Here is a 13,511-nt window from a genome sequence, read left to right as displayed (position 1 = left end):
AAAAAAAAAATTATTTTATCTCCTTTTTCCTCTCTACGATGCATTCTGTGCTCCAAAGGCAATAGTTATGCATGGATTGGGATAACATTCACTGAGGACATGCTTATAGGCCCCATGGGCAGCCAGCCAGCAATTGCAGCTTGAATGACATATTTTTGCTTGGCAAAGAAAGAGCTGCTTCACCACCCCAGTGCTCAAATACCAGTTCACCTGGTTGGTGAAGGCTTCTTGCTATTTTATTGAAATTATACTCCTGCAAACTCATATATTAGTTGCTCCCTAGAGTTTGGTTTGTGATACTGGCTCTATCTAAAGTATGTAAAAGAGCTAAAATTATGTTTTTATGAGTGAATTTCCAAAAAGAATCAGCAATTCCACAGGTTACTCCGGCTTTTTTCCCCATCTGCTGTGACAGCAGGTGTGATTTCACAAGCCCACTCCCATCAATCATCCTTTCCAACCTGTCTCTGATGCCTGACAAGGTGTTTATGTGCATAACATGGAAACCATCACTAGATCTTGTGAACAAATAAGGCTGCCTTTCAACAATACTTTGAAGGAAGACTTCCATGGAAACCTAGGTGCTAGGTTCAGGAGTTCAGGTTGGGGAGTCATTCAATTGCCACAGTGTCACCTTCTTCCAGGGGTTGCAAACTCAAAGCCCGTAGGGGCAAGACAGGTACTATAAAGGTATGAAGCCTCCTAGTGTCAAACAACAGGGAGTGGAGAAAACTGTGACCAAACTGAATGGTGCATGCTCTATCTAAAAAGTATTTGCATTCACTTTACATAAAAATGGGCTGGCTAAACATAAGTTTTCTACAGACATAATGTGGCCACCAATTTTCCATCTCTATGCCTTTATTAAGTCAGTTTCCTAGTCTGCGGCCCAAAAATTAAGCTTTTCAAAGGATCTTAGAATTCATAAAATCACGGACAATTGGAGCTGGAAATGATTATAGAATGTATTTATTCCAACTTCATCTTTTCCAAATAAGGGAACTGAGGCTCAAAAGGCTGATAAACCAGCCAAAGCAAATGCAACAAAGATATAGCAGAGTTAAGACAAAACTCTAGTCTTCAACTCCAAGTCTGATGATCTTTCAGCTACTTGCCATTGCTTTTCCTAATGTGTTGGTAATAACCTTACTCTTGATGTGTGCTTAATATAAATAACCCCTTTGAAGATATATTGCACTGATTTTAATAGTAATAAAACGATCAAATAATACAGGCTGGATTAAAATGTTAAATCAACTGAATAAAAGAGAACTTAGTCATGAAAGATGATAACCATAATATAAAATGTGTACAAATATTATTTATAATTACACAGTAAAGATAGACTACAAAATTAAGATTTCAACTATGTAAAATACATGTACAAGTGGACGAAGACTAGAATAAAATTTGCAAAATGAAACTGGCATGATTATGTTGTTATTCTTTTTAAAATCATTGTAATGCTGCTATATTATTCTTTGGAGTATTTCAGGTAATTCCCTTTGACAACATTACTTAGGGTTCATTTTAATCTTAAGGGTAGACGTTTGTCACTTCCTACACCCTTTCTTGCTAGCAAAAAGTCCACGTTTTATTTGGGTGTCCCCTCTTTTCCTTTGTGACTCCAGAATGTCCTAATAAATCTGTCAGCAGCAGTGCTCCTATTTCCTTTGCTGCTAATTGATTCAAGTATGGACATGTGATGTAAATCTGGCAAATGAAACATAAAGAGAATTTGCCAAGGGACTTCTGGAAAGAGCTCCCTTAATGTTAAAAACAGTCCTCATTCTCCACCTCGGGATGTTGCATTGAGAATATGAATACGTGTAGCTGGTGCAGCCATGTTGTGAACATGAGGCAAGTCAGCCCCAGGATAAGATCTATAAAAGCTGAAGTGATGAAATGGGGCTGGGTGCGGTGGCTTACGCCTGTAATCTCAGCACTTTAGGGGGCCGAGGAGGGCAGATTACTTGAGGTCAGGAGTTTGAGGCCAGTCTAGGCAACATAGTGAAACCCCATCTCTACTAAAAATACAAAAATTAGCTGGGTGTATTGGCACACGCTTGTAGTCCCAGCCACTCGGGGGACTGAGGCATGAGAATCGTTTGAACCAGGGTGGAGGTTGCAGTGAACTGAGATCTCACCATTGCACTCCAGCATGGATGACAGAGAGAGACTCCATCTCAAAAAAAAAAAAAAAAAAAGGAAAAAAAGAAATGTTGAAATGACCCCTAATGAATTCGTGTGAAGCCATCTACCTCTGGACTTTTTATGTGAGATGATCAACTCTTTATCATTTCATTCAATTGAGAAGGAGTTTTCTGTTATTTGCCAAACCCCTAGCCAAAATAATAAACTTGATTCTCGGCCAGGCGCGGTGGCTCAAGCCTGTAATCCCGGCACTTTGGGGAGGCCGAGAGGTGCGGAATCACAAGGTCAGGGAGACCAAGACCATCCTGGGCTAACACGGTGAAACCCACGGTTCTGCTTCTACTAAAAAACACATACAATAAAACTAGCTGGGCGAAGGGTGTAACTCTGTTGCGAGGATGGAATTCACACGGGTGGCGGGCGCCTGTCAGTCCCAGCTACATTGGGAAGCTTGAGGCCAGGAGAATGGCAGTGAACGATGGGGGAGCGGAGGCTTGCAGTGAGCCTTGAGATCTGGCCACTGCACTTCCAGCCTGGGCGGCAGAGCGAGACTCCATCTCAAATAAATAAATAAATAAATAAATAAATAAATAAATAAATAATAAACTTGATTCTCCAAGTGCACTTGGATACCTATATGGAGAAGAGAGATGCTCAGATATTTGCTTCTCTTTTTCTCTTCCTAGGGCATAGGGAGCATGATTATGTCGAATTATCTAGTGTCTCATTTCACGAGTTTGGTCATAATGAATATGAGGCACAATCCATTTGCCTGAGTTTCCTGCTATGTTTCTATTAAATACCCTAAAATGACTAGAACGTTATGAACATCAGCACTTTTATATGGCATCTTTAAAACATAAGTAACAACTGGAGCCAGTTTGAGAGAGACATAGGGAAAATAAGATAGACAAGAGGAGAAAATGGGCATTTCCAGGGATAGTGAAGCCATTCCAACAAAGCTGAGTTTTTGAACTCCCAAGAGTTCTAATGATACCAAATGCCCTTTTTGGATAGTAATATTTGTCCCTTTTCAAACCAACTACTTTGTAATAGTCTGCCATTTTGCTTTACTCTGGGAATGACCATATTTCAATCATGGCAATGCAGTAGGATATCTGAACATCAATGACAAGATTGCAAAGGAGCTGTGGAAGCAACAAAAGCTTCATTGAATTCAATATTATTTTCATTAACATACAAAGTCCTACAAGTCCTCTCTGCTGGGGAGAACTGAACTTTTGAGGATTAAACAATGTAACCCACAGAAAATGGATTGCAGATATACTTTATACATGGTGAGTATCTTGAAATACAAGATATGAAGATAAAGCAGCTCCTTTGTGCTTTAGGGCAGAGATCAAACCATTATAAAGGCACTTACCCAAGAGAAGCAGAGTGTGTGAACACACAGACCCCAACTTATGACAAAAATAATGATAGTTTATTTCTAATCTTAGAGAACATTTTCTAGACATTTGAGAAAAAAGAAAAGAAAGAAAACACACAACCTGTTATTTGATGGAATGTTGTCAACTATGAAAAAGTTAAAGTGCCTCTACTACTCCTCCATCTTATTCCCCGTAATACATGTCCCTAAATGCCTAGAATAAAACAGTTGAAACATGTCTCATCCAGTCTAGAGTCTCCAGGCAACTTTTGAGCCTCTAGATCTTCACTTTTTCAGACGTTTCTACTTCCATCATAATAGCACTCCCACATCTCTCTCATTTTCCATCTCCTATACACACAGCTCTCTGATTTCCAGGGGGAGCAATAAAAGCTAATGGAAAAAGGGGGATGTTTTCAGAAATATGGTGGAGTAGGAAGCACCAGGAATCTGTTTCCCCACCTAGACAACAATTGCACTGCCAGAATCTGCCTGATGTAATTATTTTGGAAGTCTGGAATCTATTGAAAGCTTGCAACTTCCAGGAGAAGGCTTGGATGGTAAATTAAGTTTATTTTGGTCATGTCAGCTCTTAGCATAATAGCAACTACCCATTCCCCACTCCCACCAATGTGGCATACAGCTGTGTCTGAATTCTTGGAGCAGCTTGCAGGAGCGAGTGGGCAAGAAGAACCTTGTCCTCCAAATAGAGGGGAACTATGGTCTGAATATTGATTGCTCCTTCTGATCACAAAGATTCAGAAAAAGGAGCATGCTACCACAGTTTTGCACCTCCCCACTGTTATAAGCCCCTCCCTGTCTGGCTGTAGTAACTTCAAGAAGATTTAGAACTGGGTGCAGTGGCTCATGCCTGTAATCCCAACACTTTGGGAGGCCAAGGTGGGTGGATCAACTGAGGTCGGGAGTTCAAGATCAGCCTCACCAACATGGAGAAACCCTGTCTCTACTAAAAATACAAAATTAACCAGGCGTGGTGGCACATGCCTGTAATCCCAGCTACTTGGGAAGCTGAGGCAGGAGAATCACTTCCATTTTTTAAAATCTACCTTTATTTTCTATTTCCCCTTTTGGAAGTCAGACATTAAAGACTAGGACATTAAAAAACAATGCACATAAAGGGAAAATTAGAAAGTGACTGCACTTACCTAGGGAAAGGTGCAGGTTTAGAAAAGAAACCTTAAATTTGCACGTCAGGCTAATCCTTGACACAGAAACAATACATAACATTTTTTAAAAGTAGTAAACAAAACACTAACAAAAAAATGTGCAAGCCCTGGGGAAGAGGGAGAATCTGATTTACAGAGTTACCATAGTATTAACTTCAAATGCCTGTTTTTCAACAAAAAAAGTATAAGACACCAGCCTGGGCAACATTGTGAGACTCCACCTCTATAAATAAACAAATAAAATAATATTTTCCAGGCATAGTAGGCCTGTAGTCCTAGCTACTCAGGAGGCTGAGGGCGGAAGATTGCTTGAGCTTAGGAATTTGAGGTTACAGTGAGCTATGATCATGCCACTGCACACTAGCTTGTGTGACAGACCAAGCCTTTGTCTTTAAAAGAAAAAAAAAAATTACAAGGCACATGAAGAAACAGAAAAGTATGGCACATTCAAATTTTTTTAAATTAATCAACCAAAACTATTCCTGAAAGAGACCCAGTGGCAGATCTACTAGACAAAGACTTTAAAATACCTAACTTAAAGTCTCAAAGAACTAAAAGAAGATTTGGAAAAAGTCAAGAAAACAACCTATGAATAAAATGGATATATTAGTAAAGAGACTGATACACTAAGAAGAAATTGAAAAGAAATTCTGAAGCTGAAAATATAATAACTAAAATTTTAAACTTCACTAGAGAAATATAAAGGCAGATTTGAGCAGGCAAGAAAGAATCAGCAAACTTGCAGATACAATGAAAATTATCAGTCTGAGGAACAAAAAGAAAAACGATTGAAGAAAAGTGAGCAGAGCCTAAAAGACATATGGGACACCATCAAGTGAACCAACTAACACACTGTGACAGTACCAGAAAGAGAAGGACTAGATAAAGGGTGAGAAAAATATTTGAAGAAATAATGGCTGAAAAGTTTCTAAATCTGATGAAAGACATAAATATAAACATCCAAGAAGCACAATGAACTTCAAGATGAACCCACACCAAGACACATTATAATCAAACTTCTGAAATACAAGGACAAAGAGAGAATTTTGAAATCAGCAAAAAAGAAGTGATTCATCATATACAAGGGATCTTTGGTAAGAATATTAACAAATTTCTCATGAGAAACTTTGGCCCATCAGGTAGTGGGACAATGTATTCAAAATGCAAAAGAAAAAAATACCTGTCAACCAAGAATTTTATATCAGTACAATTGTCTTTCAAAAGTGAAGGAGGTCAGGTGCAGTGGCTCACACCTATAATCCCAACATTTTGGGAGGCCAGGGTGGGCAGATCACTTGAATCAGGAGTTTGAGACCAGCCTGGCCAACATGGCAAAACCCTGTCTTTACTAAAAATGCAAAAAATTAAACAGATATGGTGGCATGCCCCTGTAGTCCCAGCTACTTGCAGGGCTGAAGCAGGAAAAGAAGGAGAACACTGCCAGATAAACAAAAGCTGAGGAGCTCATTACCACATTACCACTAGACCTTCCCTGCAAGAAATATTCAAGGGAGTCCTACAAGGTGAAATGAAAGGACATTAGATAGTAACTTGAAGCCGTATGAAGAAACAAAGAACTCAATAAATGCAAGGACCATTATAAAAGCTAGTAGTATTATCACAATAGTTTGTAACTCTACTTTTTGCTATCTACATAATTTAAGAGACTAATACATTTAAAAGAAAACAATCATTAGTCTAAAAGCTAACATTGTTGTAAATTGGTTTGTGGCTCCATGTTTTGTTTTTTATATTATTTAAAAGACTAATGCATTTAAAATAATTATGAGTTTATGTTTGGGGTCACACAATATATAAAGTTATAATTTTATGACATCAACAACCAAAAAGAGTGAAGAAAGAATAGTAGAGGACCAGATATTTTATATGTTATTGAAGTTAGACTGGTATAAACTCCAATTAGAGTATTATAACTTTAGTATGTTAAATGTAATCTCCATGGTAGCCAAAAAGAAAGAGTTAAAGAATATAAACAAAAGGAAATAAAAAGGAGCTTAAACATTTCACCACAAAACATCAACTAAACACACAAAAAAGAGTCATGCAGAATGAAATGTGGGAAAGCTATAAGGCATATAGAAAACAAATAGCAAACAACAGAAGTCAGTCCTTCTTTATCAGTAATTTCTTTAAATGCAAATGGATTAAACTACCCAGTCAAAAAACAGAGATCAGCAGAATGGATAAAAAACACATGGTTGCTGGATATACTGTCTACAAGAAACTAATTTTAGATCCAAACACACACATGCAAAAAATAAAAATAATAAAAAAGAAAAAAGAAAACAAAGATACAAGTAAGTTGAAAGTGAAAAGATGGAAAAGAATATTCCATGCAAATAGTAACCAAAAGAGAGCAGGAATGGCTAGACAAATATCAGACAAAAATGAATTTAAGTCAAAAAATTATGAAATAAAAAAGGGTATTATATGTTAATAAAATATTTAATACAACAAGAAAATACAGCAATTTTAAACATTAACATGCCTCATAACAGACAATCAAAATACACGAGGCAAAAACTGATAGAATTAAAGGGAGAAAAATACAATTCTACATTAATAGTTGGAAACTTTAACAGTCCACCTTCAATCATGGTTAGAACCACCATACAGAAAATAAGTAAGAAAATAGAGGATATAAACAACAGAATAAACCAACTAGACCTAAAAGACATATACAGAACACTCTACCAAAATGACAATAATATACACATTCTTATCAAGTGCACATGGGACATTTTCCAGGATGGACCGTATGTTAGGCCACAAATTGTGTCTCAATAGATTTTAAAAGACAGATAAAAGATATCATACAAAGTCTTGCCTGATCACAATGGGAGGAAATTAGAAATGAATAACAGAGTAAAACTGGAAAATTCACAAATTTGTAGAAATTAAACAACACACTTTTAAACAACCAGTGGATCAAAGAATAAATTACAATGGAGATACAATGCTCATGAGGATGTGGAGAAATTGGAACACTCATGCACTATTGATGGGAATGTAAAATGAAACAACTGCTGTGGAAAACAGTGTGGTAGTACCTCAAAAAATCAGAAATAGAATTACCATATGAACCAGCAATTCCATTTCTGGATATATACCCAAAGAGCTGAAAACAGCATCTCAAAGAGATATCTGAACACCTATGTTCATAGCAGTGTTATGCACAATAGCTAAAATGTGAAAGTAATTCAAGCGTCATCCATAGATGAACAGAGAAGCAAAATGTGGTACAATTGAATATTATTCAGCCTTGAAAGAAAGAAAATTCTGACATATACTTTAATATCAATGACCTTTGAGAACATTATGCTAAGTATAATAAGCCAGTCTGAAAAAGACAAATACACTAGGATTCCACTTACATGAGGTACTTAGAGTTGTCAAAATCATAAAAAAAGACAGTAGAATAATGGTTGCCAGGGTTTGGGGAAAATGGGGAGTTACTGTTAAATAGGTAAAGAATTTCAGTTTTGCAAGATGAAAAGAATCATGAATATGAACAGTGGCAATGGTTGTACAACATCATAAATGCATTTGGTACCACTGAAATGTATACCTAAAATCTGTAAGATTATAGATTTCATGTTATGTGTATTTAAAACAATAAAAAATTGAAAAATATAAGAAAGTGGAAAATAATAAATTATTTGTCTAGCATCTAGAGATGCATCTGTTTTACAGGCTTGTTCTTCACACCATTTGTTGCTGCATCTTTAATAAACAGTGGTGCACCTTAAGATGAAAATCCTGGATTCAGGGATTCAGTAAGTCTAGGGTGGTGGCCAAGATTCTTCATTTCTAACAATTTCCAAAGTGAAGTTGATGCTGCTGGTCCTGGTCCTTGGCCATATTTTGAGGAAAAAAGGTTTTGTAAAATTTGTAAAGGTGAAATAGACAGCATCTAGATTCAAACAAACACACCAAATAATTGAATAGTGATTTCCTCAAAATGAGATGGGACTCAATAGGATTTGAGATGTGCTCCTTCTGAATACTAAATGTGCCATGTTTTAGAGAAAATGAGTCTCAGATTATCTATTATCTACCGCTACATAACAAAATTATTGGTTTAAGACAACATCAAACATTTATTTTGCCCATGAAACTGAAATTTGGGCAAATCTTTACAGAGGTAGCTTGTCTCTGTTCCACATGGCATCAACTAGGACAGCTCAATGGGGGACTGGAGGAGCTGCTTTCAAAATGACTCACTCATGGCTGGCTAGCTAAGACTAGCTTTTAGCAGTGAGCTCAGTCAGCACAATGGTCTCAGTTCTTCTCCACATGGCTTCTCCATGGGCTGCCTGAGCTTTCTCATAACATGGTGACCGAGCTCCAAGAGCAAGTGTCTCAAGAGAACAAAGTAGAAATATATGGCATTTTTATGAGCTGGCCTCAAAAGTCACATAGCATCACTTCTACCACATTCTGTTGGTAGACACAGTTATGAAGGCCTACCAGACTCAAGAAGAGAGACATAATTAAGGCTCCACCTCTTGAGGGTGGAATGGCAAGGTTCTAGAAGAACATGAGGAATGGGGCATATCATCATCATCATCTTTGGGAAATATAATCTGCCAAATCTATCAACCCCACATCCTTTTTGAACAAATGACAAATTAATTAAAATTCAGAACTCTCTAATTCTAACCGATCATCGCTTCTAGTTACATGTATTTTGGAAAAAAAAGAAAAGGAAAGAAATATAGAAGAGATTGGAAGAAATTGAGGAAAAGTTAGAGGAATAAAAAATCAAGCCGGGCGTGGTGGCGGGAGCCTGTAGTCTCAGCTACTCCGCAGGCTGAGGCCGGAGAATGGCGTAAACCCGGGAGGCGGAGCTTGCAGTGAGGCGAGATCGCGCCACTACACTCCAGCTTGGGTGACAGAGCGAGACTCCGTCTCAAAAAAAAAAAAAAAAAAAAAAAAAATCAAGTAAGGTAGGTGTGGTGGCGCATGTCTATAGTCCCAGCTACTCATGAGGTGGAGATGGGGAGGACTGCCTGAGCCCAGGAGGTCGAGGCTGCGGTGAGGCGTGATTTTACCACTACACTCCAGCGTGGGTGACAGAGTGAGACCCTCTTAAAAAAAAAAAAATTAGGGAGCAGTGGCTCATGCCTGTGGTCCCAGCACTTTGGGAGACTGAGGCGGACGGATCACGAGGTCAGGAGATCGAGACCATCCTGGCTAACATGGTGAAACCCCGTCTCTACTAAAAATACAAAAAAAATTTAGCCAGGCGTGGTGGCACATGCCTGTAGTCCCAGCTACTCAGGAGGCTGAAGCAGGGAATCGCTTGAACCTGGGAGGCAGAGGTTGCAGTGAGCTGAGATCACGCCACTGCACTCCAGCCTGGGCAACAGAAGGAGACTCTGTCTCAAAAAACAAACAAACAAACAAACAAACAAACAAAAACAAAAAAAATTAGACAATGATGGAGGGTAGGAAAAAACAGGAGGAAAATAGGTTGAAAAGTTAAGATAGAAGTAGAAAAGGGAGGTAAAATGCAAGCACACAGAAGGGTAGATGCAGATATAAAAACAAATATCATTTATTTATTTCCTTCCCTACTATTACTCTGCTGCCTATAATGAGTGATTGGGTACAAATCTGATTGATGGAGAAGCCTCCTTCTGTCATTTCCTGCCATTCTCTGGTAGAAAGGAAGAAAGTGGTGCTCAGTATTAGACAATAATAAATGAGTTGAACTATTTTTCTTTAAAGAACTGTATTACAGCAGCAGAATGAATTCAAACATAAAACCTAAGACTTTCTCAGATGGTTCTCATCTATCACCAGATCTCATTGGAGAGGAACGAGGGCTAAGGTTAAAAAGAAATAACCATACTACTGGACCACTGACTGCATTTGCCAACTTTCATTTACACTTTTACAACTTGAGGTCTGATCCTAGTGAAAAACAGACTGAGAGGCTCTTCTTCAGACCAGATCAGTATCCATGCAGTTTAAGGTCATCATGATAATCAAATCTTCTAGTTTACAGTAAGGAATGCTAGTTATAATAAGACGTGGAGACAAAATATTCCTCTATTCATATAGGTCCTGCAAATTGGCTCACCATACTGCTTCGTTTAGTCTGCCTCTGTCCTGGTGAGTGGAAACTCAGGGGGCTGTGTTTAAAGTGGTGTGAGAAACTCATGTTGTACTCAATGGTCGGCACTCAAGGCAAGGTTTCTTGTATCTTTCCCTGGAGCCACATTTCAAAGACAAGAAGAGAATATTCCCACCGTAAACTTCACATCAATTTCCTTTCAAACAGAATCACTGAGTAACTGTATGTATGAGAAGCCCACCATCTCTCTTCTTTTGCTTTAAACTTCCCACTTCAAGTTCAAAACATAAAGACTTTCCCTGATGAAGGGCTGTTGGCTAGTACATGAGCATGTTCCAGCCATGCTATTGAGATGGATTTTCTAGAAGGAAGATGAAGAAAATTATCTATATTTTTCTTGATTTCTGCCCAGCCATATCTGTTCTGTAGGCGTCCTGGAGATCTTCCCAGATGGCATATCTCGATGCCAATCATGAATAAGGGTTCCATTTACTTAAAAGTATAAAACTGTTTGGTGTTGTATAAATGGAAAGTGCCGGATAAAAGGACCAATTGCTAATCTTCACCTATAGTGAAGTCCAGAGAGAAAGGATTCCTCATTTACCCTGCTTCTCTTCTATTTCCACACAATCCCTCCCCATTCACCGTGGGGGTCAAGGAATCTACCACAGAGAGTTAAGTCAGAACAGAGTTGACTGCCTAGATGTGTGATTTTAGGCATGTCAGTTAATTTTCCTGTCTCTTGTTCCTACATAGAATTAGAGTCTATATCCCTCTTTATCTTCCTTTTAATTTTGCCAAAGAAAGGCACTAAAAACATGCCGAGGAATATCTTGCCAGCATTTACAACTGCCCTTGGAGAGAGAATATGTGTTCTCAATACAGCAAGTCTAGAAATAGGGTTCTTCCTACTACATTCATGCATTATCAGAATAGCATTATCATTAGGCACAGTATCTTCAAATGTTAAAGAAAATAAACATAGGATACTGAAAGGTGAAAACCATGTTGCTGAAAATGAGTGATATGAGGTTCTTAACTCCTTAGAAGGTATTTGCTTCATTCTGCTCCAGCCTGACATTACTCCCTGCTTTTACATGTCAGACAAGCCAAGTTTTAGCAGTGCATATTCTCTTGGTCCCCTTATCCAAGGGAAGAAAAGCCTTGGAGTTCACATTCAACCCAGGAGTTCTAGTCTTAGGGCATGTTCAATATAGTTATGTCATATAACTAATACTTTTATGCCCAATAAATTATGGGCAACCTTGGATATGGCACCTAACCTCTCTAAGCCTCTGCATTTGCTTGCTAGGGATGCCATAACAAAACTCCACAGGCTAGGTGAATTAAACAAAAGAAATTTATTTTTGCACAGTTTTGAAGGTTAGAAGTCCAAAATCAACAGGGTGGCAGGTTTGGTCTCTCCTACAAGACCCCTCTCCTTGGCTTGCAGACAGATGCCATCTTCCTGTGTCCTTTCCTCTGTGTGCACATTTCTGGTGTCTCTTCTTTTTCTTATAAGGAAACCAGTCATATTGGATTAGGGCATACTCTCCAGGGCCCATTTTAACTTAATTCACACTTCAAAGATCTTACATCCAAATACAGTCATCTTCTAAGGTTAGGGCTTCAACATATGAATTTTGGAAGGACACAAATTAGTCCATAATAGCCTCTATAAAAATGGCATTATGAAGATTGATGTAACGTGCAAACAAGAACATAATTTACAAAATGATTTCTAAATCATCTAAATGATTATTAAATATAATTACATACAAATGTATTATTAATATTATTATTGTTGTCATAATTATTATTCTCTCTGATATACTATCTGTCTTCTGGGAAGTTTAAACTTTCTGCCTTTGGAAGACTATATCATAGTGGTCAAGAGAATTAGAATGTTTAGATCCAAATCCTGGGTTGGCCACTTGTTAGCTGTATGACTTTCAGACATTGTACTAACCACTCTATGCTTTAATTTTCCTATCCATAAATTAAGGGTGGTAAAAAATAGTACCTGCCTTGTAGGGTTGTTGAAAAGATTAAAAGGAGCAACACATTAAAATGACTGGCTAAAAGTACATGCTCAATAAATGATGGTTGTTATCAATAGCAGTATTTAGACCTTGTTGATGCTGCTTCCTTCTTTTTCAGCCAGCAGAGGTCTCCATCATAGTCAAAAGAGAACTAGCTTCCCCATGACTGCACTGCAGTTGCCAAGCACATCCACTGTTGGCAGAGAAAAGAGCTGAAGAATTACCACACTGCCTAAACAGAGGAGAAAAAAAAGAGAGAGATAACAGGAAATGGTTAGGATTCCACAGTAAAATGTAAGATGAATAGGTGACCATAAGTTAGGATTGTTTATGTTCTACTCCTGACTTTCACTGATATTGTCCTTGGTTGCATCTCACTTTAGCTTGTTTTAAACCAGTTTTTTAAAAGATATATATGTACATATATCACAGAGAAGCAGTAAGAATGAATTGGCAAATATTTGTGAAGTTCTCTGAAAACAAGAAGTGCTGCTAAGTAAACATTTAACATTTCTTACAGTATTAAGCTTATTTCATCTTTATTGCCAGTTATACACCATGCCTCAGTTTTTCTGCCTTTGTAATATGTTTCCTTTAACCTTCTTTTCCCAGACAGGCTTACACCTCCAAGTTCA

Source organism: Rhinopithecus bieti, unplaced genomic scaffold (assembly GCF_001698545.2).
Source record: "Rhinopithecus bieti isolate Rb0 unplaced genomic scaffold, ASM169854v2 scaffold_45617, whole genome shotgun sequence".
NCBI classification, from domain to species: domain Eukaryota; kingdom Metazoa; phylum Chordata; class Mammalia; order Primates; family Cercopithecidae; genus Rhinopithecus; species Rhinopithecus bieti.
The sequence above is the reverse complement of the archived record's forward strand: the minus strand, read 5'-3'. Positions refer to the sequence as shown.